Raw genomic sequence first — 25,353 nt, forward strand, 5'->3', positions numbered from 1 at the left:
CTTTTATAAAGGGACTGTTCAAAGTGAGACAAAGTGGTAGAGTAAGGCCCTAACTTGCAAAGCTTAATAATAAAAGCTGGATATTTTTATTGCCTGCACATTATAATGAATTAGGTACGGCAAATCAAAGAGGAGAAAAGAAACAGTTTTAGTGACAATATGTGAATTGTTTCACTGAATTGAGACTAGGGGTTTAATCTCTTATGTCTGCTACGATCATGCAGCTTTTCCTTGATAAATACAAAAAGTTGTGACTTCAACAAATAAAAGTGTCACAGTCTATAGTGGCACTAAAAAAAAAAAAAATCATTCTCTGATTTCTACTTTGGAAAATAAATAGTACTTACACAGTCACTTCTCTTGAGAAGGAAGGATAAGCTAATAGTATTTTTGGTCTGAAGCCACCACTTCATCTCCCTGCCTCTTACTCTTTTCTTAAGAAGAGCAAAAAACACAAGGAGAAAGAGAAGTCTTTTCCAAGGCATGATTCTCTATAACAGAAGAAAAAGGTCTGCAAATTACCCTTTAAAAATAACAATTAGCTTTCGCATTTTGTGTAATATGAGTATTTTTGAGTCAGTGCAGTAGTAGTAGAACACAGACAGCTCAAAGTTACCAGATTTTCTCACTAAACTACATTGCCTGACACTGATGGAGGAAGCACCTGTAGAACATAAAAAGGTAATTTTGTGCCCCCAGAGACAGAGAGCCCCTGGGTGCTTTGCTGAAACATCCATTTTCCTGCCAGCAATGTCTGCATGTTGCACACAGAGGAAAAGAGAGACATTCTCTATATGAGAAAAACGTGTCTCCCTCCAATCTACCTAACCTGACTGCCAGCTTCCTTTCATGGTCTCAGCACTTTTTGCTCCTGAGTATGAAGAACAGATGCCAAAATCCCATAACAAGGAACAGCTTCCCGCAAGATTTCTTGCAAAATACAGCATAAAGGAGGTTTTGACAAACCGTTAACAGAGTCCAGAGGAACAGCTCCAAGGTAACAATCAGGTTCCAAAATCAAATGTCCTTGCTTTAATTAGAGCCAGAGACGGTAGTGAAAACAGCAGAATCAGAGTGCATTAGGAGAGTTTATGATAAAATCTATAGAAACAACTTCCAAAACAATGTAAATTAATAATTTTACTACTTCCAAATCTGACATTATTTCTTTGCAAGTAGCTCTGCTTTGTAGTGGAAATTTGTCTTTTTATCTCTTCCCAAACCTTTATTCTATGTTACTCAATAATCATTTTCCTATCAAATCACCTTTCTTCATTTAATTTTCCCCATTCATTTACCTTTTTTTCTGTACAACATAGAAATGTTACATTCAAAGAAGATTTCAAATACAAACAAACCACAAAACAAAGTCACAAAATAAAAGCATATTGGTGAAGGTTCTGTGGATATTTTTGGCTAGAAGACATCTCTTGCTTCAACATTCACTTCAAGGGAAAGCTGTGCTCATATCCTGAACAGCTATCAGATGAAAAAAGCTTTGCTGCAGGAAGTTGAATTTGCCTTTTGACCTCAACACATTTCTCTCTCTTATATGGCAACTACAACTTGTTTTCACTAGCCAGAAGCTGCTTTATAGTATGTTGAACTTTCCAAAAGGTATTCAAAGTAAGTGTGAACATTGGGTTTTCTCAGTAGAATGGAAAGAACAAAGAAGCCAGAAGTCAAAGTTCTTACATAAAATAACACTACTTCCACATGCAGAAATCCTTAACTTTAATCCACAAGTCTACCTGTGACAGATCTGTGCATAGAAGAGACCTCGGAGTCCAACTTTTTTGTTACAGTAGTTTACTCTTCACAAATGAAACTGCCTCCTGCACAGGAGTTCTGCTATTCTTTGGTCCATCTTCCTAAGAGCATTACAACTTGACAACCATTCCCCAGAAACATTGGATAGGCAGTCACACATGCACTGTCTACACAAAGGGTTACATAAGCTCTGCCACTTTTCCCAATCTTTCTGCATTCATTTACTCATCACAAATATTTGTGCTTCATCTGAAGTGCTGCACAGTGCCATAAGAGAAACACTTTCCACTCTTTCTGAACTAATAATATCCTTTTCATCACTGAAATACTAGCCATAAAATATATGGTAGTAAATCTCCTATATTATCTTATACAAAGGTTTTTGATAGGTGATAGAATTCCCTCCAAATTTTAGCCTCCACAAAAGAGAACAAAATACATTCATTTTCTGAGTTAATAAAAAAGCTGAAAGAATAAACATGCCAGTTAAGTAATTAAAATGTGTCTCTAGTAAAGATTCTCTTTACCTTGCTATCTGAAATTTATAAAAATGCCCAAATATTTTAATTTGGGCCAAAATTTTTCCTTAAAAGTTTAAGAACTTTTTGCATAGAATTTTTGATGGTTTCTTTTGATTGTTTCTTTTTGGGAGGGAAAAGTTGAACAAGTCACACACACAGGCATTGCCCTTTTTTTTTTTTTCTTATTTTCTCCGATAATTTTTTCAACTAATTTTTGACAGTAATCATTGTTTGGGGTTTTTTTAGGTTTTTCAGTAAGTTCTCTATAAATACAGTGTTTTCTCTCAGGCTCAAAGATTTTTCAATTCTCCCTAAGAATTCCTAGGATTCTTTCTTTTCTAGGCCAATGTAGCCAGGAAAATGCTTGTGTGAAAGGTTTCAAGCACTGTGTTCACAGAAAATGGATCGAGACAGTGCGTTGTACTACTGAGCAAATCAGGAAATGAGAACTAAGAAGTTCTTAGCATCACATAAAACTCATAGAGAGCGTGCATGCCAAACATGAGTCTGATTGGGTTTTTCTACAAAACCTATGCAGGTGTTCATTGACTTTCCACTTGTACCTGGTCTCTTGGCACAAGCCAAGTTTAAACTGTTTATTCCTAGTCTATCTCCACTAAATATAAACCCAAACCAACAAATCACAGAACTATTGACTGTGATTCCCCTACAACATACATTCATCCTGCATTGCCAAGCAGAATTGGCAAATTAGCTATCTTCAATATCAGGTGTTCCTTCACTTGAACTTTCCTTAAATACTATTAAAAAACATAAATATAATAAACATATGCACACAAAAATATTATTTCAAGTATCTTTTCTCAATATACTGTAACTTTTAATGCAAAAGCTAGACACAATGTATTTTTATGCATGACCATAAAAATCTACATGGAGACATAGTTCTAGCACTGTTAAAGGCTGGCTCTTATTCACAAATTGTTCATAACAATAAAAACACAAAATAAATAAAGAGACAACAAGATAAACTAGAGCCACAAGCAAAAATAGCAGTCTTCCTCTAATAGAAGATAGCAATACCTGATGTTGTCTCCAAAATTCATCACTGAACAGAGCCACTCACCAGGGAACAGTTAACAGGTTGCATTATCTTTGTAATAAAAGCAAAGACATAAACTCATCTGTGAAAGTCATTAATGCATTTAGGTGCTGCTATAAAGATTACATACAACCATGTAGCAGCTGAGAAAATGAGCTTGTTTTTCTAAATAGGACTTCCCAGCATTCTCACAGGTGCTGCTGAAGCTTCCTGTCTCATTGGGCCAGGCAAATCCAATAGCTAATTTAGCAAAATGCACTGGTTCCTCCCTCCTAACGGAGATCTGTTCTGTGTTGCTGTAATAAAAAGTCCCTGAATACATTTGAGGCCACCACATGAATGGAACTACCTTTTCAAACACCACTGTGGAGCAGAGGGTTGACAACAAGAGAGTTTACAACAAAACTGAGGTAATCCCTGGAGGTGTTCAAGGCTAGGTTGGATGGGGCTCTGAGCAGCCTGGTCTAATAGAAGGTGTTCCTGCCTACGGCAGGGGGTTGGAATGAGATTATTTTTAAGGTCTCTTCCAACCCGAACCATTCTGTGATTCCATGATAATTCCTTTAAAGAATGTTCAATCTTTCAAGGTCCCAAGAGCCCCAAATTTACACAGAAGGGATGCAACTGACTCATTATTCAGAAAAACGGGAATTAGAATGGATATTAGTGAATACCAACTATATGTTAATTCTTTCAATAAAGGTAAACACAAAGCTTATTTTTTATCATGTGAGTGGGGCCTGTGTAATCAGTTGAAATCCTTTAGGCCTTTTAAAGTGTTTTATCCACATACAATGGGAAAGCACACCACTAGAATTGCATGTTTATTCATTATTTTTCAAATATTCTAGATGTGGTATTTCATCAGGATTTCTAGCATCTGGCCAAAAATACACAGGATAAACAAAACCTTAAGCTGCCTACCAGGGTTAAGTTGAAATAAATAATGGAGCTATGGAGCAAGGAATATTGCAATTAACAAAGAGGAGGTAAATTATAAAAGCTGGAGGCACGTTTCTGTGGGGGAAAGAAGAAAGAAGTGTGAATTCTTGCAAGTTTAAAATATAGAACTAGCTCAACAGAAGTTAAAACAGGTACTGGAGAAAACTTGTAACACTGAGATTTCCATGTGGAAAGAGGCTGCTGATGCTTCAGATTGTCAGGTCAAAGAGATGGTAAAAACCCCACCAACCCTTTTCAAACTGACTTGCAACATAAACATCTTTTTCTTTCAAACATTTCCTTGGAGACTACTTACATTAAGCAATTCACAGGACCTTTGCCTGCAGTAAATACACTTTTTCCTGAGCTGACTTGCTGCCTGTTGCTTACCAGATGCACTTAGCTCTATGATTCTGCACGAACTTACATCATACAAGGCTTTATTTTCAAGGATTATCCCAGTGAAAAAGGAATCTGAGTATGCTCTTATATTTCCTGGTTGGTGTTCCATTTTTTTCCCCAATGAGTGAATTACCTCAACAAAACCAATCTGAAAAGTTACTTGAGCTCCCTTGAGAATCCATCTAATTCCCTTAAACTGGATGGAAAGAGCATGATCAAAGTGAAAATGTACACTGAGAGACTTGCTGAAAAGATCCAGCAACAGGGAGGACAGAACCAATTGACTGAATTGTTTTAAGTACAGTGGGAAACAAACTTGCTATTATTGAAGTTCAAAATATGCTGAGTACAAAGAAGAGCGAGAGAAAATTGTCCAGTTCACTAGCTGAACATAAAAGTTGGAAAAGAGGTGATAAATGTATGTATCTCAAGAGGTAATTCCTTAAAAATTAGTTCTGTATTTTCCATTCCCTCCTTTCCCAAATGTGATAAAGGGTGTGCTGTTTATGACTAGTTGAATTCTTCAGAGTAATCCTCTCTATTTATTTGTACCACTTTTTCAGAGTGCACTTGACTATCATAGATCATAATATAGAATATAAGAGTCGAGATAAACAGAGAGATCTCTGATTACAGGCGATCTGTATCCTTCAGCTCTGTGAGTCAAACATCCTTGATTTACATCCTTGCACTTAGGAAAAGTATAATTAACTGTATTTTTAAAAGATTTTGAATAGAGCAAAATAATACCACTTACAGAGGCAAGTTATTAACATGATTGTAGAGAATAATCTACATGTTCTTGTACAATTATAATGTGGAACAACCAGAGAATGTCCATATTTTAAAGAAATAAATTGGGATTTTTGAACTGAAACTGACAAAGTTTGCTGTAACATAAATATTGAGACTGTGTGGAGACCTGATAGCAACCTTGGAGTTTCTGAAGGAGCCTATGGGAAAGGTGGAGAGGGGCTTCATCAGGAATGGCGGTGATAGAACAAGAAGGAATGGTCTGAAATGAAAAACATGAAATTTCAGCTAAATATTAGTAAGAAATTATTCCCTGTGAGGTTGGTGAGGCCCTGGCACAGTTTACCCAGGGAAGCTGTGGCTGCCCCATCCCTGGAAGTGCTCAAGGCCAGGTTGGATGGGGCTCTGAACAACCTGGTCTAGTGGAAGGTGTCCCAGATCATGGCAAGGGGTTTCGAACTCAATGAGTTTTAAGATCCATTCCAACCCTTAACATCCTGTTCTTAACACAGTGCACTGCATTGCTTTTGTTTCTTTTTTACTTTTTTTTTTTTTTTTTTGTCATTTGGACAGGATTCTTGTCTAAATAATCGTTGAGCAGCAATACAAGCTCCTGATTCCTTTAGGTGTAAAGTGATGTCAAGATGTTGCTCTGATTGCTACAATGAATATCAAGATTCAAATAATAACTGCATTGGTAGGATGGCATGACGAGTTGAAAGTTACAAAGAAGTCTTTGAAAAATATTAATAAGTCACACTGAAAACAAGCAGTACTGGTAACAGGAACTATTAAAAGAAATGAGAGAAAAGGAATAATGTATCTACTGGGTATGAGAGCCTAACCATTAAGGGTATGAGGCGACTGGTTGTGAGGTGCACCGTTTGTACCCAGCTCTCCCTTAGAGACATATTTTAGTGAGGACACATATTTCTGCATTCCACAGACACTGGCATAAAAGAAACAATGCTAAAAGGAGACTGAGCAGGTAAATTAAAGAAGGAAGGAAATTTGGTCATTAGGCCACAAATAGAATTCAGTGACACAATGTCTCACATACCCACTGCTCCTAACACGTGCTCATGTGTGCAGCTGGAGACCTCTGACTTCAGACAAGGAACAGAGCGACTGCTCAGTCCTTGTTTGGGCTGGCGTTCCAGGCTGTCTCCACACCCTGTCATAGCCATGTTTCTAAAATGCTGTCTGCCAGAAGCACCAAAGAAAGTAGGCAGAGTTTTGGAAATAACCTTCTTTACCACATTTCTCCGACTACTGTGGAGAAATGTCCCTTGACACCACTGCAGGTGTGACTTGCAGAGTGTGACCCTGGATGCTCCCCTGGCCCCTGCCTGGGCTCTGAACAAACACACAGCACAGGAAGGCAGGTTTTGCCTCAAATATCTCACATCTTCTACACAGGCCAGTAAGGGACAGGTGATTATCATTGTCCCCTACAGGGAAAATGACTGATAATGCAATAAAATCCCAGACTGACTCAGATGATATATATCAGAATGGCACAGCAAAACGCAGCTGTGGGTCAGGAATTTATGCAGCCAGTTAAGTCAAATCTTTTAGAAAAGACACAAATATAGTCTCACATACATGCCAGAAAACGAATATGCATATTCAAATTATGTAACTCTATCAACATGATGTTCACATCAACACTCATGTTGATGTCGGTTCCCAAATTTGGATTGGATGGAGAACCAGACTGTCTCCAGAAAGAATTAATGAAACAATTTGCAAATGGAAATATTATAATTTTTTACAATGACACAATTGAGTGTTTAGAAACATCTCCACAGAAGCATTAAACCCCAGAATTTTCCAGATCTCGCTGACCATTGTAACCTAAAAATTGTGGCAACTACGCTTAGCATTTTGTTGGTTTTCAGTGACTTAAGTGGAAATACATTTTGTTACAAAACACCAACAGATTGTCATTCCTTATATTCTTGTTTTAAGCTTTAAGTAGTGCTTGAGTGTTGTTTACAATGTAAATATTTATTTTTCAGCATGGCAATCATCGTTATCATAGTCTTAATTCTATACACATATTTTGCAGGACGAGAAACAAAGGGAAATAATTTCAGTTTTGTAGACCAATTAAAGCAGCTGGTTTAACAATGAGAGCTTTTACTAAAAATATGTACTTAGCCCATTCTGCTTGGACAGTAAATCTACATCATTGTCAAGATTTTGCATGTATTACCATGAATGATATGTTAATAACTTAAAGATCCAAAGCATTATAACTGCCTCTCACTAAAAGTCTTAAACTAATTGAAGTAATCTACAGGAAACAGCCATAGAATATAAATTTTTCTAGGAGAAATTAATAGGAATCTAAGAAGAAGCTATTTCACATGCATAGTGGTTGTTTCATAGGTATTTGATGGGTAGGCTTTAGGAAAAGTCAGCATCTCTCAGGTAATAGAAAAGGGAAATACAGTTTTACACTCTAATACAGCAGCCTGCTGAAAATATTCAACACAAGAAATTTTTACATAGCAAGCTGTTTTACCATTTTGGATTTTCTTTCATTACCAAGATGGTCAAAGTATGGCAAATTAAAAAATTTGATGCTGAATGGGACATTCCAAAAGGATTTAAAAATGCAGAAATAATTCAGTTTTGCCAATAAATTGCAAACACCTCTGAACATTCAAGAAACCAAAATATCTTGTTTAAATTGACAACAGTGATTCCATGTTATTTTATGCACCACCAAAATTCCCTAAAAAGAACACTTTAGTGGCTAGGTGATTTTGGTTTTCTGTATATACCATGTGTTCAACTGTATTTTATTTATTATAGCTGAAGTCAAGTGACTCCTGAAGATGGCACTAAGGAAAATTTAAATGGATGCCTAAGAGAAAAAAAGTAAGGACATACAAACACAGAGATACTTCCCTGCTATAACTTTCTAGTCTGCAGCACTTCACATGTCAGGGATTACATGAGTTAGAGTTAATACCAATGTGTTTAAACAGTTCTCCATAGTTTTTTTTATCCATGAATTTGCCTGAACACTCTTTGAAGAAAGGCAATTTTTGGAACAAAGATAATTTTTGTAGTCAAGAGTGTCCTAAGATGATATTTTCCATTGTGTACATACACACTTTTTGTGCATATGTAATAATATAACTCCTGTTCCTTGTTTTGAGCATGGATCATAAAGGAGAACCCAAGCCCAACTGCTCTTCTGATAATATGACATGCTAAAATAGAACTTGCTATGTGCTCTTTTGTCTGTCCAGATCAAAGTTTTTATTAGGTGATTTTTTATTTGTTTTGAGAAGACTTGACCTGGGGTGGAATATAATTTTTCCATTCCATACCTGTGTTATACTCAAAAATTTCTGGTAACAAATGTCGCCCAAAGCTAGCTCAGATTTTACAGAAACAGCAATTTTCATCGCACAGCTATAAACTCCCCAACCACTCTACCAGGTGCAAAACAGACTAGATCAGATGCATTAAAATGGTCACAAATCAGCTACAGTGTATTTTTCAGGACAGGTTTGTCCTCATACCAACACTAGTAGAACCAAACACCACTCCACCTTCCCTGAAAAGCCCAGAATGTTTTAAATATGTTTCTTATTGCCACGTGGCCTCTCTTCAAAGCATGATAGACCCATAATCTGTATCTCCTTTTTGATGTACATAAAAGAATAATCCCTTAGATTTTTTTTAGTGGCTGGGCAAAATTTAATCCCAAGGATCAAGCAGCTAATAACAAGAGCAGGCAAGCCTGGCTTCCTTGCTATAACCCCATATTAGAGGTCAGTCATCCTCATGTTGCTACCTCAGCCCGAAACTTCTTGCTCCTCTCAGAGTCCTCCAAACTACTAACAGAAGAACAGATCCAAAGACTAAAATATAAATTAATGTTTGCTGTGGACAAGAAGACTTGATTACACTTCTGAGATACTGAGCAGGTTGTGATTGGGGCATTTTTCTACCTCCATACATACTTAAAAATTTATTTTCAGCTATGAAAACATTCAACATCAAGAATTCAACTAGGGTAAAAACAGCTTTTGATGTGTTTAACAATAGATATCATAGCTTCTTGCAGCACAGTTAAGTTCCCTAGTGGTTCAGTCTTAGCTTTCTACCCTCAAAGTTAATGTCCTCCACTTTTTTCTTCCAAGTAAAATTCTGCATAAAATGTATACTCTACCAGAACCGGGACACTGCCAGCCAGAACAGAAAGTCTGTGCATGTCATATAAAATATTTATAAAATGTGGCCTTTGTGAAGAAAATTCCTTCTCATTCCAACCACTTTGATGCTAAATTTAAGTTGCAAGAATGAGGGTTAGTTTTTGACTTTCAAGATAATTTTGGCTTTTCTGACCCTCTCTTTAGCCATTTTGGATACATACTGCACAATGCAGAGCCATCTGGTGAAAATGGATTTTTCTTAGCTACATGAGGGAGCTATCTCTGCTAATTAGCTGGCTGCAAAGGTGAGTTAGCTCATACCTTGTTAACAAAGTAAGTCTGCTTCCACTACCAAGGTAACATGGTTCATGTTACAGCTGATAGTTAATCAGAACTGTACCCTTCTTTCCATGCTGATTTGGTCTGCTTCTACCCCTTCCCATGGTTATACATTGCCTGAGAGTACCTGAATATTTTTCTTGCCAGCCTAAGGGGGTTTTTAAAATGTCTGATTCATTGGGCCTTTTGGACTTGTTTATCACATTAAAAGAAGTCCAACCCTCCTTGATCCAGCTATCTAACCTATGAATTTGGCAAAGATTTTTCTCTACTTTTGCCCTTCAGAGACAGCTTTCATTGCTCCATGAACTCAAATGAGGTCACAAACATAAGCTGTTATAAATCATGGTACTCTTCTATGATTTTCACTCAGTGTGACTTTTTTAATATTTCTAAAGACAGTTTCCAAAAACATTAAGTGATAGTTTTCATAACAAATTCTTAGTGCTTAATTTTATAATTGCTGGATAGTGACACAGAGCTCAAACTCCTTTGGTGAAAACAGTTGCCTTATACTTACCACATTAAGGATTTTCTTATAACAAAACGTTTTATCCTTTCACTTAAATGCAGGAATAAAATGAAAAACTAGGTGCATTAATAAAGCATGCCTAGATGCCAAAATTTCCACTAAGAGCAATACAGTGCTGACATGTAAGATGAAAAATGAAAACAGCCGCGTGAAGAAATGAAAACACAGCCCCAGAAGTCAGCAGTTTGCTGCCTTGCACACCAAAGCCCCTGTCTGAGGGCCTTCAGGGTGACGTAGTGCAGCAGGCACTGCTCAGCTCCACTCCCACCAGCCACCAGGAAAATAAAGACATTTCAGGGCAGCACTTGGGCCAAGAAAGAGCCCCTGTTCCGGCACCAGCCCCTTAAAATATTATAGGACTGTCCTTGAACAATTAATGACTCCTATATCTATATCCACTAGTCTTTCTGTACTTGCTTCCAGAAAACAGTTTTGGGTTCCTTCCAGGCTTTTTCTCATACAGAGAAGGGCCATCACACTTCATTTCCCACAACCTAATTTAAAGTGAGGAAAGCTAAAGTGTCACAGTAAAATAGTAACTGACCTTGATTACCCAAGATTATATTTTGATTCAGTATTAAAGTACCTCATAAATAAGCTCTTATCTACACAGTCTTAGACAAGTGTGTATCTCAGTAATGTACTCAAAAAATATTTATATGCCCAAGTGAAATACATATATGTATGTATGTATTTCTAGACTTTTTAGACCAAATTCAGCAATGCAGACATCTTCTACAGTTTTCTACCATTTCTACCCCTTTTCTGTAGACTATAAAAGAAGTCAGTTAGCTCAATATCCTTTACTTTTAGATAAATATAAAAATATCAAGAGTATTCTAGTCTTGATTTATATGGAGTATTGAAGCCACTTCAGCATTGCATTTTGCAAAAAGAGCAGATGTGCAGCTCATTTAAAGGATAGCAGTGTCACTGATCCCTTAGAATGTGTGTGGGTTTGGCTGGGGTAGAGTTAATTTCTTTCATTATGGCTAGTGTGGGGCTGTGTTTTGGATTTGTGATGGAAACAGTGCTGATAACTCAGGGATGTTTCTGTTATCACTGATGACAGTGTCAGTGCCTCTTCTGTCTCTCACAACCCCACCACTGTGTGGGTTAGGGATACACAAGGAGTTGGGAGCTGATCCCAACTGACCAAAGGGATATCCCAGATCATACGGAGTCATGCTCAGCTTGGGGGAATTTGGGGGAAGAAGGAGGGAGGGAAGGATGTTCAGAGTGATGATATTTATCTTCCCAAGTCACCATTACGTGTGGTGGAGCCCTGCTTTCCTGGGTGTGCTGAACACCTGCCTGCCCATGGGAAGCAGTGAAAGGATTCCTTGTTTTGCTTTATTTGTGTGTGTTTTTCTTACCTATAACTGGTTTTATCTCAGGCACAACTTTTCTCACTTTTACCCTTCTGATTCTCTCCCCCATCCTACTGGTTTTGGGGTGAGCAAGCATCTGTGTGGTGCTTGGATGCCAGCTGGGGTTAAACCATGACAGTATGTTTTCCTACTACTGTCACCCTTAATTCTAAAAAATTGATTTACTGAAACCAGTTGTTTAAATATTGACTATTTGAGAAAAGAGGAACCTTCTCATAAAGTATAAAAACAATTGATATTACATAAAAATTAACATACAGTACTATTAGTGTCACCTCTGCTGTCCAGTCTCATTGTTTTCCTTATAAATTGTATAGCTTGAATTGTATAGCGCGTAAAAGCTAGGTTGTTTATACACTAAACCATGGCAGAAAACAAATTTAAATGTCCATATCCTCTTTATGCAGATGTCCTACATGAAAACACCAGCTATTGAAATAATAGTCTTTTGAAAGGAGAAGTCTGTGGAATGGACTTTTTGTTAGGACTTTTATCAGAATACTACAGAAGAACAGAATCCAATACAATGTATTTGTTTACAGAAGTAGAAAAGAAATGTGTTATAATTTCCAGTGGCTGGTATTTTCTGGCTCATCCTTCAGAATGACATAACTCCTCTTTTAAGTAGTGTGAACTGTGGCAAATACCATTTTCTGCATTGTCTGTATCCTCATGTCAGAGTTCAGCTGTCATGAAGGTGAATTGTCTTCCTGTGATTCATCAAATAATTATGATTTTTTGTATTGTTTTTCCTATTGATATCTATTATTGAAATCATATAACTATATGGAGGATGCTCTTCAATGGAGCATCAATGGCCTAGGAACCTCTCTTCCTTTTTTTCTAGATGGAATGAGTCAGGAAGTAAGCTGCAGTCACCAACCTGTTTGCCTTATTTGCAATTTCATCTTATTTCTAAGCCATATTACTGTGGACTTCCCTTGTTTATTAAAAAATTCTGATATTTTTGCACAGTATTTTAAATACAACAGATTATTCAGGTGTTGAGGGTCTTCCCTCTAAGAAGATTCTTTAAAAGTCAGCCACCAGGTGAGCCCTATTTAATTATCATTCCTATAATCTCAGAAGAACTTCAGTTCCAAATATTAGCACTTTTGATTTTTAGCTAGGTTGCAGACTTTATTTCTGTCTTCCAGAAGGTAAGACAAGAGGTGATGACAAGAAGACCCTCCCTTGCTATATACACCTCAACAATACTGAAATAAACCCATCTTGGCTAGAATTATTTACTACAGCTGTATTACTGTTGTTCAATGAAAAATATCTAAGCTTCAGGATGAGATAAACATGCTAAATCAAATTTTGCTTCTTTCTTTCTCCAACACTTCCCCTCTCTCTTCCCTAAATCAAAAATTACAAATCTGTCATCTTTAACATGAATGGTCAAACAATTTGTACAGGACAGAAAACATCACATGTCTATATGCTTGCACAAAAAGTTATCTGTAAAAATAGGATCTCAGGATATTTTGTTTGTGTTTTAGGGGTGACATTTATGTCAACAAAATAAAATTGTAGGCCCTGGTGCTGGTGTATCTGCTACATATGGGAGCACTGCACACACTATAGCTGAAAGACTTGCACAGGTCTGGGATTCCTTTCTCTGCCCTAAGCAGCTGCTTTTACTCACCTTTCGATGCCCCACAGAGCTTTAACCAACAGATACAATTCATGTTGTATGAACACAATTCATGTTTTCAGATTTTGCATTCCTGAGATTTCCTACTTTGTTATGAAGTGTTCATGTTTTCTACACTCTTGGTCCCTTTTGGTACCTGTTTTTCATTCACTACTGACACTGCATCTTGTTGAATGCATCAAATCAGGTTAGAGTCTCAACCTGGGAAATGCAGCCCCAGTCCCAGCTGACACCATCCCATCAACATGCGAGTTAGAAAACTACCTTGTCAGCAAGGCAAATGGCAGATTTTTAATACAGCACCAATCATCAGCTAACTCAAAAACATGAGCTGGATTAAATATTATCAAAAATCACAGAATAGCCACCAGCTTCTATTTGCTTCTCCTCTGTCTCCCTTAGCCAGTCCAAATGTCCTCACAGCCTGGATTTCAGCACATGGCACATGCAATACGCTTTTGATGAATTCCTGTAAACGTCCAGCTTTTCTGCTTCAGTATTCTCAAATATTCCTGCTCCCAAGAAAACCAAATTTATAACGTGAGGGGAGGCTTCATATTTCTGGCACATGCAGTTGTGCAGATGTTATTCCTTAAGGAAGACTATCTTGATTGCCTCTGTGAATAATGGCTACGAGATGGCAAGGAGCCAACAGTTCTCTTAGAGCAGAAGGTATAAAACCACTCTCCTACTGAAAGAAGGCCCCCAGTAGGATAATATATTATTACGCATGATTCAAATTACAGGATCTGCAGCAGGGGAGCCAGTGGCTGAATCAGGACAGCCGCACGCAGAATACTGATGATGGGATGATGGAATGCATCATGCATTGAAAGAGCTATGGTTTAGTGCTTAAATCCTCTGTATTTTCAAAGTGACTAGAAGGATCAATATATAACTGAAGCACCGTAAACAAATTGTAGATTATTGTGTGTGAGAAGAGGGGAAGTTACCATGTTGTAACAAAAATTCTATTTTGGGCTACTTCTTTAAATAAAATTTTGCTCTATGAAAGACTTGACCTCTTGAAGCCCACTAGCAACAGATATAGGTTTAATTTAATAACACAATATTGAATTTGTCTCATATCTGATTCTGTTTCGGCTATTAGAATACTGAAGAGCAAAACCTTGCCTCATTAGATTATGCAGTCTGAAATCTCAGCATTCCACAGTATCCTGGGCTGGTTTTAAATTGCTCGCACAACAAATTACTTTACCCACAAAGAACTAAATCCAAATGCTCAACACAATGTTGGCTTGCCCAAATGTTTTCCTCTTATAATTGAACACATCTCAAGAAAATGTGTACATTTATTATTTAAAAAAAAAAGCAAAACAACACACCCAAACCCCCCACACCAAACCTATTTCCTAACATGAAAAGCTGGCTAAATAAGAGTTTTTTTCAACCTAAGATCTAATCTTTTCTGTGCAGATTAAGCACATTCTAAACAAAAATTCTATATTTCGCTTTGCTGCAACATACCCTGAAGCAGTATGCAAGCTCTCCCTTGACTTCCTTTCATACTGGCTCTTGTATTCAGTTATTCTGGTAAATGGATGCAAATCAGGTGCATTGTGTCAAGGTGGAAGGAAGGGGGTGAAATTTGTTCAGAAATGATCTCAGTTCTATTCATTAATAAAATGACATCTTGACTGAAAGTGGTGAAGAATGAAATATAGCAGTACTGAACTTTACTCAGTCATAACAGATGCACGTAAGAACCTTTAGAGAAAGCCAGATATGTAAAACGGCCACAGCGAAATGATTTCTGAAGCATTAAAATAAGTACTTAGACTGTGATGGCAGCTAAAGATGCAAACTCAATGCTGCAGCAGCACCCTTTTTTACCTTCCAAGACACTTAAAGGCAATCTCAGGCTATAATAGGAGGAAGCAGTACCACATTAGGTAAGGACGATGAGGAGGCAAACATACATGAAAGAAAAATATATGCACAATATTAACAATTAAAAACACTTTTAAAGGTTTTTATGGGGCCAACAGAAAAAAAAATGGAACAATGCCCATGGTTACCTGCAGAGACAGCACACAGTTAAAAAAAAATCAAGAAATTGTAGCCATCGTTTTGCATAGCGATTCAAATTATGCTGGCAGAATAATTAATGGAGGACCTAATCTCTGTGAGGGAAAAAAAAAAAAAAAGAAAAGAAAAAAGGCTACGTTAAACAAAGTTCATTACGGCATGATGTAAATGAGTTTCTCACCAGTGATGTCACTGATTGGCTGGGATGTAGAGCTGGTTTCGAACAGTGCAGCATGGCCGGATTGGCTGCTAGCTCTTCTGGTTACTGCCTGCTTGGGCAGCGGTCGAACCAGACTCTTTCTGTCTCTCTTGTTGTCGTTTGAAGCAAATCTTGTTCAGCCCAGCTGTGTCTCCATAGTAGTGGCACCCTAAGAGAGTCTCCCTCCTGCTTCCCACAGCTCATCTGTAAGGCGGTCGCTGCTGTGAAATACCAGCCTTTGGCACGGAGCCCAGACTGCGTTGTTAGATCCGTCTATAATACAGAAAAGAATTTTTTTTAAAGCAGTTCTTTCACCGAATTACATCCTAAGAAGGATTAATAAGCACTAAATTGCAACTGATTTGTGGACTTTTAAATTATGTAGCTAGCACACTTTCTGAAATAAAATATTATCTGACTTGCAATAGTATAGCATCATTGGTTTAAAAAAAATAAAAGAAAAAAGGAAAAAAAAAAGGAAAGAACGAAAGAAAGGAAGAAAGAGAAGCAACAACTCTTCTTTGTTTACCTTGATTACAAAAAAAATAATTCTTCCTTTTTTCCCCTAGGATGGTAACTGATATCTTGGTGCTACGCAAGAATATTTTAAACTATCGTCAGTTTTCTATTTACATCCAAGTCACTATTTTCAGGTTAAGGCAAGGGATCTTAATTAGCATTCTCTTTAACTATGCAAACTGAGACAGGGCATGAAAGAAAAATGCTGTATGAGAGAGACAGAGGAAGAAGACAAAAAAAAAAAAAAAAAAAAAATCTGTGCAGCTTTTACAGTTCAGCTGTCTGACCCCCTGCAAAAAGAATGCAGTCATATCAACTTTGCCAGACAATGGAGTACCTACAGGCTTTCCTCTAGACAAGTCCTTTATAACCAGTCAGTATTATGTGCTGCAGACAGTGGCCAATCGCTAAGCTGCTTTCTACAGCAGTGACACAATAGGTGCACTGGCCACACTGTCCTCCTAGCCTCCGACAGCAGTGCAGGTTCATTTTTTGTACACTGGAATATGCATATGTCTTAAATGTTCCCACTGAATGGGGAGAAAAACCCACCATCAGCCTAAGCTTGCTTTGTTTTGCTATAATTACATCAGCCTAATTACTGCAGCCGAGCCGCAGAGCCACTGCTCAGAGCGGCGCATAGGCATGCACGTCATATAAATATGCATGAGCACGCCTGCTTATTTAAATACAAAAATGCATCAATTGCTGGTGGTGCCTATTTGGTTTTGTTTTCTGCATGTCCTTCCTCCCCCCCTCCAACACCCATTGCTGATAAACCAAGTGAGTTAAGGACGCCTAGCAAATGCGGTCACCATTTTTCTCCCTTTATTTATCCAAACTTTTATTCGTTCCGTTCTAATTGCAAGCATTCAGTAGGAGCTAAAAAAAGAGGGGAAAAAAAAATTCAAATGCAAATGAGTGTCAGTTAGTAAGGGAAGGGTATCGCAGACCTAGGGCATTTTTCTCCCTTGTCACTACCCATCAGAGAAAGCGCCTGTAAATGAATCTGCGAGCACTCCATCATAGCCAGGCACAAGATGCCCAGTTCCTGTTAAAGCCCAGTGATCCCCCAGCATGTGCACGTTGTGTGTTTGGGTCCTCTGTAATTACTGCAGCTCTCGTAACTCTACCTGAATCCGCTCATCTAGTCCAAAGATTAAATCATCACTATCCACGTATTAGCAGACATAATTGGGCACATTCTATAGTGGGAATCGCCATGCTAATTTTTCTGATTTTATGCATGGGATTTACATATTCATGAAGAGAATAGCTGTTATGACCGCCGACAGAGCAACATGAAAAGAAAAGACACCATTCTTCAGCACGCAGAGTGTACAAAACCTAGAGGGAAAAGATGCAGCATATGGCGACAAGGAGGAGAAGTTGTTTGGCTTTCGAGGGTTATTTTCTCTCCTATTTATAAATTCTGGGTAGACAGCTTAAAAAAAGCATGTAAGTATTCTGATCACGAAGGCAAAGTAAGTCTGTGTTATTAGTAATCAGCCACTGGTAGCTGAAATAAAATCATTTTCCACTTGGTGCCCAATGTTCTGCAAGTTTTGCCTTTGCATTAGAGACCATTATCAGTTTAAGGATGCTTAGGACATATTCATCTAGGACTGCACAAAAATACTGAAGAATCAGAAAGGAATAGAAATTCCAGTTGATATTTAAAAAAAAAAAAATTCCTGATTTCTTTTCTAATGCTTACTTTGAATTAGGGAATGATACCTTTCCCAGGAAAGCTGTTATTCTTCGTTATCAGAGGTGTTTTTAACCCAGCTTATTAGAACTGCATGTTTTCCAAATCTGACAAGATATATCTGAGTGACTTTCAGATTCCATTGTTTTTAAAGAAAAAAAATCACTAGAGAAAAGATAATTCAGGCAGAGTTATAAACATAGTGCACCTTGATTTGTATAATAATTTCATATAAATAAACACATTATGCATACTGTAACCTTGTCTCTTTTATGTATTTAGTATAATCATTTCTTAAATGTTTGTTTATCTCAGGTATCTGCCAGTAAAAACAGCCCAAATTTCCTTATTACAGCCAGATATTTACAGATGCCTGCTTTCCCCTACATTTTCCTACATTTCATAAAGATAATACTACAGTTAGCAAGGTGAAAAAAAATAATTTTTACAAGGAAAATTTTAATGCAATGGCCATGTTTGTCAGGTCTGGTTGTATATAATTTTTCTCAAAATATTCTATTCAGTACTTCTCAAAAGAACAAAAAAGAAGGGGTTTTTATTTATATTTGTATACTATACATTTCTTTGAATTACAGCCTTTCAATGCAGTCATGCAGTAACATTTTTCCAGTGACAGAAGTTATATTGCATATTACCTTCTAAAAAGATATTTAAAAGCTGACTGATATTTTATATGTTAATATTAATTACAATAGCAATATTGAAAATATATTTTAAAATAAGCTTTTGATTCTCTAAAGTAGATTTAAAAGAAATAAGCGAAAGAAGCATTAAAAAAATAAACTCAGCAATATTAACTAAAACATGTTTCTCCACTCAGATCACTCTTACTGTCTCTGTCAAAACAAAAAGCTATTAACAATGACTTTCTTTGTGTTTGTCTTTACTTAAAATTCAAACTCCAGCAACTGTAAATTAGTGAGCTAATTATTAATTTTCCCCTTTAGCATAAATGTCTGGGCTATGACATCATATAGCACAAAAATAAGCTTCACTGCTGAAAGGGAAGGCTTTAAACAGGAGAATGGTGATATAATTTTTAAGATATGACTCTTTTAAAAACCTTAGCATGGCCTCTATTCAAAAATCCCACTCCATAATGTCAAGTACATTAGTGCTAATTTGAAGCTTTTGTTAGAGGATAATATCAGAAAACTTCAAATATTCATGGAAGAATTTGAGGCAGGTTTCCTAAAGAAAATATGTAATTTTGTGTCCTGTGTTCACTGAGAGAGAAAAATGATTCTGTTTCTTGTTTGTAGTAATGAACCTGACAAATTTCAAATGCTCTATTGAAAAAAATGAAATCATGTACCTCTAAACATGGTCAGATTTCTGTCTTATTTTACAGTCTTTACTGTACTGAATTTTTTTAGACTCGTTCCAGCAGAGGAAACAACAGTATAAATTAAAAAATTTCAGCAAAATATGATCTGATTTGCTATATCTGGCATAAAATGAAATTTGACAATAGTTAAAAAATACATCTATATTCAGAATAAGGTTTCTTATTCTAGAAAAGCATCACCTATCACATCAGTTTTCTACCCCCTTCTATAATTTCAATTGCTGTTTTCTTTACAAATGATCACCTTTTGCTCTGCATTTTCATTGCAAGTAATGCTATTAGCCTCAGCCCTTTATTCAAGCTCCTATAAATTCCCAGAATACACCATGCTATGTCAACAGTATTAATTATGATGATATTTGATGTATCTTTCTGCCCCTGAATTATGCCCCAAATTTTCAAACAACACTCAGGCTCTGACATCCATGTTTAAACTCTCGCCCTGCTACGGGCTTCACTCCCAAAATTATCACAGAACTGAAATTTTAGATCCTAAATAAGCAGGTAGTCTGACTTGCAGAGCTGCCTGAAACCTGCAGCTCACTTATACACTGCAGGAGCTCCCATTAACTGGACTGCCTTAATACAATGCAGATGTCAAATATTTTGCTTTCATAAGGGGGCCTGATACAAATATTGACCTGATCTTTTTCATTTTAGTAACTCCAACAATCCCAAATGCTCTGATGATGAAATAGAGCTTTCCAGGCTTGAGCTTGTACCCTTCTATGGAAAAGCAACAACAGCTTAAGAGGTAAAAAAAGTAGCAGTCAAGAATAGTGCTTAAATTTGGGGCAATACAAGGATAGTAGTAGGTTGATGTAAAATACCAGGTTTGTAAAAAAAGTTTCAGTAACAAAAGTCAGTTATGATTTGATATCTGGATCACAAGAACTGCTAAAAACTTGGAAATTCACTGTCAAGGACCTAGCCAGTTTAGCTGTAAATTACTCTGGTAATAGAGCACAATAGAGAAACAGAGATTAAAATTCTACACTCGAGGATTTACACTGTTATATCTTTCATGGCAATATTCAGCCAAACACTCCTACATGGGAATAATGATAGAACTTTTTTATCCCATTTTTAAATTTTGATTTTCCTGGAAATTTTTTGAGCTACACACAATACATACAGAGCCTATGCTTTTAAAAACTTGATTAATAAAATAGGTAAAGATGTTTTATTTTGGGGTAGATCCATAACCTGCATGTATGCACTGTTTAGTATATGATTTGATGAATTTTCCTAATTTTTAAATAATTTTATTCATTTATTATTTGAATTAATGGATGAAAAGATGACTGAGCCTTTTAAGTGCCACTGAGGAATCACATTCAGGAATTTTTTCATTAATCTATTTTTAAAATGCATAAAAATGCTTGCCTAAAGTCCTTGTCACTTAAAAGCATGTTCTGTTCTAGAGAAAAACTCACCTTCATTTACCTCTTGAAGGAACTTATCTTAGGGTTACGTTAACCCTGATTTCCTACTTCTTCTTATTCACAATTCATCCTTTCCTCAGGCTGTACTTAGTCCTCCTAAAGAGCTAAAATTGAATGATACGCTTGTGACAGTAATTTAATTAAACTGATTGTAGAAGCATGTAAACACACGATTAAGAGTCTATTTCTCCACACTGGCTTTGGTGATTTCTACCTTCCAGTACCCCACCCACCATAAGCCTAATTTCCCTTACTGTCTTCTATTTATTTGGGAACAAAATACTCTGGGTGATGCTACATGAGCTGTATTTGACCTGTTGTATGTTCAGCCTACATAGATAACATCCTACCATAAGCTGTGGCTGTTATTGAGTTAGCTGAACTAAATTGCTGATTTTAACAGAGTTTTTATCCTTTTTATTAAACATGCAATAAGTAAACCTCAATAAATAGTCATTTCCAAGAGCAAATACTCTGGGGTTTATCATTTGATACAAGTTCCAAAGCAACCCCATACTATATGATGGATCTACCTCCCCATGTTGTTTCATCTCAAAATAGATTAAGTGGCTCTATCTGAAGGCTGGAAAATGCTACAATACTGTTGAATATTTTAATTACCAGGACCCAGAGACAAAGGTAATAATTTTCCATTGTATCTACCTCTCTATTAACGTGGAGGTAGCATTGCTGTGCAGAGGACTGAAAAACCCATCTGCATCAAGGAGGATTTATGTGGTATTAAAAATATGCACCTAGGACACATTTGGAATTTCTTAATCGATGCTGAACTTGAGAGTCTACCTTTAATGGAGTGTGTTTTGAGTAATCTTTCAGCACATCACAGCAGCCCATGCTACCCAGCTGTAACTCCACTTATTTGCCAACTGTTTTGTAACCTCGGGTTAATTCTCCTCAAATACAGAACACAAACACTGTATTTGAAATAAAACTCAAAGTCAGGAAGTCTTTTAAGGACAAGATGTCTAAACACGAAGGAAAAGATGTCAAAAGCAAGATGACAGCCCTCTCAGACCACATGTGAGCTGTCTCAGGGAGGCAATGTCAGTCTGGGCTACTGGGGCCACTGATGAAAGCAGCAAGACAATGAAGGACAGCTGCTGACAGGTACCTCTGACCTGTTGTTACACATGAAAGTTCCACCACCTTCCCTAAAACACAGAAAACCTCCATCCATTAGAAAATTGCACATGCATTGCACCTTACAAGCCAGCAATCACAGTAGGGTTTGGTGGCCTGTGTTCAGTGTTCAAAATCTTAATGCCCCCTGGCATCCCAGGGTGGGGGGACCATGAGTCCTCTATGGTGACTGCCCAGCATAGGGAAAAGTCATGGATACCTACCAGTGTTTAAAATTTGAAGTTTTAAAATACTGAATGCCATCCTCAGAATATACCTCACCTTTCTAACAAAACTTGGTCTTGGAGCAGTCAAGAGAGAGAAAATAAGATGCAAAAGTTTATGGGTCAAGATAAAGACAGATCACTCACCAGTTCTCATCACTGGAAAAGTAGAGGTGTCTTGGAGAAAATTTAAGTCATTGCCATCCCCCAGTGCATAGAAGGGATGAGGAATACGGACTCTGGTCAGCCTGTCACAGCTCTTTATTGCTGCTCCTTCCAGCTCATATTCTTCCTGTTCCCCTGCTCCACTGAGGTCTTTCACATAGGCTGGAGCCCTTCAGGATAGACCTGCTCCTGAGTGAACAATCTAAAGGCTGAAGTCCTTTCAGGAAACATTCACCAGCTCCAGTGTGGGGTCCTCCAGATACCTGATCCACAGTGTTCTCTGCAGTGGCTGCAGGGAAACAGCTGCTCCAGCGGGAGATTCCCGTGGGGACACCTGGAGTACCTGCTCTCCCTCCTCCCGCTCTCCCCTCAGGCTCTCAGAACTGTTTTTCACACATTTCCCCTCAGCAACAGACAGGTTCTGCCCTCCCTTGCCCAGGCTGTCCCTGAGGCACCGCCATGGGTGCTCAGCTGTGCTGCTGGGATGGCTGGAGCTGCTGCCCAGCCAGCCCCTGCACATCCATGCCCAGTGCACACCATTCCTGCTTTCTGGACTGCAGAGTGCCAGCAGCTCACATCCATTTGTCCTCGACTGGCTCTGGGTACGAGCACAGAGCGTGCCCATGAGAAGTGCTGTTGTGAAGTAGCTACAGTGCTCATGGGTTTTCACCCCAAGCACAGATTCTTCTACAGTGACTCAATTTTCCAGAGACAGGTGTCCTCAGCCAGCCAAAACACATATAAAGAACAAAAACACATATAAAGACCAAAACACATATAAAGACCATTTTCTGTCCAGTAGTTAAACTCCATGTGCACACAGATACAAGAAACCCTCGCTGCTGTCTCACCTCCACAGATCTGGAGATGCAGAAAATAAAACTCTGACAGCAGCAGTTCAAAACTTGCTGCCTTTGGCTTCTCTGGCAGTTAGTAGCTGAGGTGACCTAAGAGGTTACAACCTCCAGTTACAAACCTGCAGCACAGGAGCAGAGACAGCCCTTTGGAAGCAGAAACAGTACAATAGTCAGCAGCTGCTCTCCCCCGGCCCAAAATTCTGGGCATGGACAAGCTCCACAGACTTCTGACTCCTTCAAACAAGTGTGCTGCTGAGGAAAGGTATAACAGGTAAAATAATACCTACTTTAAATGGCAATGGACAAAAAATGCTGACTATTTCACAACCACATCCATAGCCATAGGAATATCCAGATGAGGGCACCTAATCTCTTCCTTGGTGCCAAGGAGAAAATTTTCATATCTATTATAATAGGTGTTTTCCCTTTGCATAATTCTTAGGAATCAGTACCAGGCATCAATCAAAGAACCCTATGTATTACTTTAATAGCTAGGATTAATAAATTATAGGTTTCCCGGTATAAATAAGTGTGTATTCAGCACAAGCTGCTGTTTGAAATCTATTGATAGTGAGAGGAAGGATTTGGATTGTTCCCAAGTCAAACTGTGCTCTCTGCATAACAGCAGCCTTCCTCACAATGTTCATTGTCCCAGTCTGCATCACAGCCTGCTCCTTCATTTAACACATCTAGGTGATTCTGAAATCCTTGGCAAGTCTATCATTGACAAAATTAGTACATGATGATCCTCACATATAACACACAAGGCACATAAGAAATGTCCTTTCTTCACCATAGTTCTTTAAGTTACAGACTCCCACACCAAACAAAAGATGTTTCTACAAGGACTTTCATAATTGCACAGTTATGTCACTCAGAAGGCAGTATCTGTATTAACTCTTGCCTTGTTCATTTGCTGTGCTTCATGAGACCTCTTGGCCCTCTATTTGAAACAGCAGCGGGAGAGAGGGGGCAGGAGAAGAAGTCCTAATGAATACATGCTCAAGGAAACTATCAGGGATCCCCATTAGTATCAGTGGGGGATGTTTAGGGATTTAGCTACACAACACTGAAAACATGCATCTGGGAGGAGCACAGAACTGCTCTGAATTTGTTATTACCCCTATGTCTCCAGCCAGGGAAGTTAATAAAAGGTTTAAAAAGAAGCAGTGGCAGGATAGAGGTTCTGATATGATGGCAATGCTGCCTGTCCTGCTGGGCTCTCAGGTGTATTCACATCTCACTTCATGCCATCACTGTACACTTGGCAAAATGCAGACATAGAAATATGGGCAACACGCACTTTTAAGTGTCAGCTTGCCCAGAACATTGAAGTAAGCAAAAACACCAGGAACTTAATACGGTAGGATTAACCTTCATTTTCCACCAATTATAACATTCATATCTTCCTAACTTCTCAGGAACAAATGATGAAGCCTCTCATAAAAATCCAGAAAATTCAGGGAAAAAAACCTCATGTTATTGGTATTCTTTTCAACACCTCACAATTGAGCTTTTAGCTAGTAATTAGAAAAAAACTTTCATCAACAGGGAGTTTTATGCTATGAATTCTACTTTTACCACTATTCATATTACACTGCTAAAACACTAGTTTGCAATTCAGTACAGAAAAAAATCAAAAACTAGTAATCTTCAATACATATATGATATGAACATCCACATCTTACTTTATAACAATTTCACCTAAGGACTAATATATCTGGAATACTGCCTTTGCTAAAAAATAGGCTTTCAGACATGAAATTCGCACAGACAATATGAACACATAAAGAATCCTTAAGTAAAGACCAAATGAACAAGATGCACATGAGATGTACAAATGGGCTGTGGAGATGAAACACATCATTCCAAGTTAAAACCAGAGCATTAAACTAATGTGTGCTGTGTTACTGTGCAGTGTCTGAGCCTATGGCTTGCTGCAGGAAGTGAACCCCTTTATATGGGTTTCAGTAGTTCAAGGAATGATGTGGAATTGATTGTGCTGCCTGTTCTCTGTCCCATATGCTGACACTGCAGCACTTTTTTCCTCCCTTAGAGAAGATTGACATTAAAGATCCTCACATTCATAAGCATAATCACCTAACAAAAGAGATTATCAGGTACAGG

General features: G+C 37.8%; 1 protein-coding gene across 22 annotated transcripts in view; it reads right to left on the reverse strand.

The window, feature by feature from the left end:
• Positions 1-25,353, reverse strand: part of LOC115492903 (uncharacterized) — a 531,227-nt gene that overhangs the window by 470,023 nt on the left and 35,851 nt on the right. For 14 of the 22 annotated variants that reach the window (XM_072923306.1, XM_072923297.1, XM_072923299.1 and 11 more), the window contains exon 1: positions 15,782-16,322. The gene's annotated coding sequence lies outside the window, so the exon portion shown is untranslated. The other 8 variants (XM_072923227.1, XM_072923230.1, XM_072923232.1 and 5 more) reach the window with 6 other exon arrangements.

This window comes from Taeniopygia guttata, chromosome 1 (assembly GCF_048771995.1).
Source record: "Taeniopygia guttata chromosome 1, bTaeGut7.mat, whole genome shotgun sequence".
In the NCBI taxonomy this organism is placed as follows: domain Eukaryota; kingdom Metazoa; phylum Chordata; class Aves; order Passeriformes; family Estrildidae; genus Taeniopygia; species Taeniopygia guttata.